The sequence below is a fragment of the Tamandua tetradactyla genome, chromosome 1 (assembly GCF_023851605.1).
Source record: "Tamandua tetradactyla isolate mTamTet1 chromosome 1, mTamTet1.pri, whole genome shotgun sequence".
Taxonomy (NCBI): Eukaryota; Metazoa; Chordata; class Mammalia; order Pilosa; family Myrmecophagidae; genus Tamandua; species Tamandua tetradactyla.
Window position 1 is genome coordinate 122,513,946 of NC_135327.1, and position 5,295 is coordinate 122,519,240.

A 5,295-nucleotide genomic window follows, 5' to 3' on the forward strand; every position below is an offset into this window, starting at 1 on the left:
AACCCAGGCATCAACCAAATCCTAGACACAGAGAGAGAAACCAACCTTCAGAATAGATTCGTCAAGATAATCGGATAACCAGATATCACAAAAAAATCACAAAGCATACTAAAACACAGGAAGAAATGACCTTGTCGAAAGAGTAAATAAAAAACTTGGAAGAGACACAGAATCTGGAATAGCTATTCAAAGGTGTTCAAATAAATCTCCTGAATCAATTCGAATAAATGAAGGCAAATATGCATAAAGAGATAAAGGATATTAAGAAGACACTAGGAGAACATAAAGAAGAATTGGAAGAATACATAGAAAAATAACAGACATTATGGAAATGCAAGACACTGTAGATGAAACTAAAAATATACTAGAGAAACACAACAGCAGAGTTGAAGAGGCAGAAGAAAGGATAAGTGAGCTAGAAGACAGAGAAACCACATTTGAACACACAACAGAACAAGTAGAGAAAATAATGGAAAAATTTGAGCAAGGTCTCAGGGAAATGATTTGCAACGCAAAGCACACAAACATATGTATCATGTGTGTTCCAGAAGGAGAAGAGAAGGGAAGGGGGCCAGGAAAAATACTCAAAGAAATAATGGCTAAAAATTTTCTGGTGCTTTAAGAGACATAAATATTCAAATCCAAGAAGCCCCAACATAATCCAAACAGAATAAATCCAAACAGACCTACTCCAAGACACACACTAATCAGACTGTCAAATGCCAAAAAGGAGAAAATTCTGAAAGCAGCAAGAGAAAGTGATTCACCACACACAAGAGAAGCAAAATCAGACTAAGTGCTGATTTCTCATCAGACACCATAAAAGGGAGAAGGCAGAGGCATGATATATTTAAGATACTGACAAAGAAAAATCATCAGCCAATAATTCTCTATCCAGCAAAGTTGTCCTTTGAAAATGGGGAAGAGTTTAAAATATTCACAGAAAAACAGAAGCTGAGAGTGTTTGTTAACAAGAGAACAGCCCTACAAGAACTACTAAAGGGATTCTGCTGGCTGAAATGAAAAGACACGAGATTGAGGCCTGGAGAAGCATACAGAAATGCAAAGTTGAATACTAGTGAGAGTAGCTAAAAGGATAAAGAGAAAAAATAGACCTGACAAATAAATCTAAAGAATAAAATGGTTGAAGTAAGTAGTGCCATTACATTAATAACATTGAGTGTGGCAGAAGCAATTAGCTCCTCTGCAACCAAGAAAGATGGACAAATGGCTGCCAAGGGTGACTGAGCACTCCGAAGGAAAACTTGTGTGATTTTGAGGTGACTGGTTGTAGGGCTGACTTGGATATGAATTAATTTTACAGATTTTAAGTGATTCTTGGTAAAGCATGGTGACATATGATGAGATTGGAGGTCTCCTACCTATTAAAAGGAGTATTCTTTATAATAGGTAGGAGTCCAGGATGTTAACAATCAGTCCTTCAGAGAACAAGAGAAGCCAAGCAATAAAAGAGTCCAACCTCTAGGTTGGGTCCCATCCTTGACAAATTTAATCTCTCCTGTAAGAAATGGAGAAGTAAGATGTTTTGGTCAAACAATAGTCATTCACCCTCCATGGTGACAACAGATCTCTGGCTTCTGCCAGAAGTCATATAGCAGATCAACAGTATCAACACCTATCAAAAGAAGAAATCATGTATTATGGTCAGAGGTGTTAGACGTCAATATGAAGGAGTCTTTAATGACCAGAGAAATCAAATGTCAGGAGACAATATATTAAATATCCCAAGGTGAAAGGATTTAATTGAGGGTCTCAAGCTTGCAAGAATGGCCTACCATGACCCCACATTAAAGCTGTCTGTTACATTAGAAAGGGAGTTCACACATATATTTGGTGATTTGGATGCTTGCATGCCTCTACATGAAGATTTGTTGGCAAGAATAGAAGAAGCAACCAAGTCTGATGGAACAGTAGAGGAGATTAGTCACATACATGTAAACTGGTTGCCAGACTTGAATGCTGACAGAGGCTATTGTTGTAACCAGTTGGCAGCCAAAGCTCTTTTTGACCAAAAGAAACAAGATCCAAGAGTCCAGGACTTCCTCCAGCCATGTCTTTTAGTCTCCTTTCATTTGAAGCTAGATTTGAAGATTCCTAGATATTCCTCAAAGTTTTCCTGGTCCAATACCCTTTACTGTTAAAAGAAATTATTAGACACACTCCAGAAGGCCACCCTGATGTTCAGCTTTTGGAGGAAGCTGTATTGCTAAAACAAGGAGTTCACTCTGATATCAACTTGAAGAAAGATGAATCAAAAATTCCAATATTACCTTGACAAACTGGAGTATCTGAATGAAAAGGATCCTAGAATTGAAGTATGCAAAGCATTACTTTGCCATGGGGAGTTGAAGAATAAACATGGACATAAACTTTACATTTTCCTGTTTCAAGACAACTTGGTTTTGACTTGGTCTGTTACACAGAATTAGCATCACTCTTACCAAGTTTACTGGCAACCAATCCCAGTCTAAGAGCTGGTCTTAGAAGACCTGAAGGATGGAGATGTGAGAATGGGAAGATTGTTTCAAGGAGTTTTATCATTAACTCAGATAAAAGCTAAAAATATCTTTAGAGTTTGCTTCCAAGATTCTTCCCCAGGCTGGTCTCACACTCTACAAGCCAATAATGTGTTCCATAAGCAGCAGTGGTTTAATTGCAATTGAACCACTACTGTTGTTTTCCAATAGGCCACCAGTCCCACAGAGCTTAAGGATTTCCCAGAGTTCCATAAAGAATGCTTCAAACATCAAAGCCCAGAGAACGTCATCAATAGTTTCTAGTATTATTCAGGTAGAAGTTGATGAAAATGCTTCAGAATGCTGATCCAGTGTACACACAGAACTGGAGACACACACAAAACAAAAGACACAAGGAGTGTAAAAGCAAATCAAACACAGTCTGGGTTCTGAAAAGCAAGGAACAAAGCCCAGTTAAGTGGTAAATGGAAAGAGACTTTGGTATAAAGAAAGCCCTGTATATTAACTAGTGGAGAGACTATTAATTTATAAATGTGTACAGTTTTACTTTTTCTGTAATATGAGCATGGCAACATTGTTGGGTTACTTTATACTAGTCAATATTTTCTAGGTTTTTTGATTGTTGGTGGGTTGGTTTCTTTTTTTCAATGGCAGCTTAAGATATACAGATTACTGTTAAATTACAGCCTTTTCTTTCTTTAAGATATAATTTTCTGGGTTCATTTAGAACATGCAAGCCTGGAATTTTTAATCAAATGAAATATTTGTGAAAAAGATTTGCTCTTAATTTTGATCCATCATGACTTTCCAATACCAACCAATTGTAATATTTACGGTATTTACCAAAGCTTAGAATTTTGCAAATACTGGCATTTTACACGATTCTTTGGTAAATCTTATATGCAACATTTGAAATTTTAACACTGGCACCTAAAAATCTGTGGAATAACACATGTAGCATTTCAAAATTCATATTGAAACACAATTTCCTTGGAAAAAGAATAAAATTTTAAAAATTTTCCACTTTATCAGCTGGAATGCTTTTTATCAGTTTTATTTGCACTATGTATTTCTCATTTTCATCTATTTAACCTCCCAATTATTTAATTTTTTGTTGTTGTAGAGTAGATTTTAGTGTTTGCTTTTTTTTGTTTTGTTTTTTTTTTTACTTTGATACCTTTCCAAATTAGCAGGTCTAAAATATTTTTCTTCCTTCATTAAAAATGTGCGTGTAAATGCTTTTTCCTTAAATCATATTAACTTTACCAAATGAAACCAAGCTTATTTTGAGCCAAGTAAGAAAATTACAATTTTTTTAAATGTAACATTTTAGGGTGGTAAGCGCACATGAAATGGCTACTGAAAGAAAACTACCTTAAGAATTTTGTTGCAAGTTTTAGCATCTGAAAAGCAAAAGAGTAGACAAATTGACTGGCAATAAGTTAAAAAAAAAAAAAAAAGAAGAAAGTAGCTTTTCTTAAAGATGTCAGATTGTACCAAAATGAAAGAAGATAGTAAAAGCTAAACTTGAGGGTGTACAGTAAGTTGTAGAAGGCTTGAGAGGAAGTGAATTTTATTTGCCTTGGTTTATAATACCTGCAAATAGTGAGCTTGAAAAAGAAACAATGAAGTGTGTTGGAAATTTGACAATATTAGATCATTTTGGAGGATTTATTCATAAGATTAAAAAAAGACTAGTGACTCTTTCACTGAAAAATGTTACATGAGAGGTACACAGAAGGTGAAATTAGAATTAAATTTCTCTCTGTTAAAAATAACAGTGAGTTCAGGGGGTTTAAAAGGGGTGACATGGGGATGTCTGGACCAAAGCCCTAAGGCATGGCACGTTTATAATATGAGCAATCCAAGTAAATGTTGACTATTAAGTCAAATATTGCAGTAGAAATGAAAACTGGAAGAGACTATAAACAGATCACTTCAAATGATTTCTATGTGTAAATGAATTATACAATTAAAAAATTCATAGACACACACACAAAACAATGGATGTTAATGGAATAAACTCCCCAATCAAAAGACACAGGTGGGGAGAATGGATTATAAACAATATGATCCATCCATACAATGCTTACTAGAGACTTATTTTAGTCATAAAGATACAAATAGGTTGAAAGTGAAAGGATGGAAAAAGATATTCCACACAAGCAGTGACCAAAAAAAAAAAGTTTGGGTAGCTATAAAAATATCAGACAAAATAGACGGCAAATGCAAAAATGTTATAAGAGATAAAGAAGGGCACTGTATATTAATAAAAGGGGCAAATCACCAAGAAGAAATAACAATAATAAATACTTCCATACCTAATCAAGTTCCCCAAAACTCATAAGACAAATACTGGCAAAAATAAAGGAAGTAATAGATGTCTCTACGATAATAGTGAGAGAATTCAACACAGCACTCTCTTCAATAGATAGAACATTTAAACAGTGGATCAATAAGGAAGCAGAGAAGCAAAATGTGATAAGTGAACTAGACCTAACAGACATATATTAAGTATTGCACCCCAAATTAGCAAAATATAATTCTCTCAATGCTCATGGAACATTCTCTAGGAAAGACCATATGCTGGGGCACAAAATGGGTCTTAATAAATTTTAAAATATTTAAATCATACAAAGCACTTTCTCTGAGCATAATGGAATGAGCTGGGAATCGACAACTGGAGAACCAGAAATTTCACAAATATATGGAGGTTAAACAGCATTCTCTTAAACACTGAGTAGGTCAAAAAAGAAACTACAGGAGAAATTGGAAAGTATCTTCAGATGAATGAGAA

General features: G+C 34.8%; 1 pseudogene; it reads left to right on the forward strand.

Moving 5' to 3' along the window:
• Positions 1-1,348: 1,348 nt before the first annotated feature.
• LOC143686346 (neuroepithelial cell-transforming gene 1 protein pseudogene) lies at positions 1,349-2,984 on the forward strand (annotated as a pseudogene).
• The last annotated feature ends 2,311 nt before the right edge of the window (positions 2,985-5,295 follow it).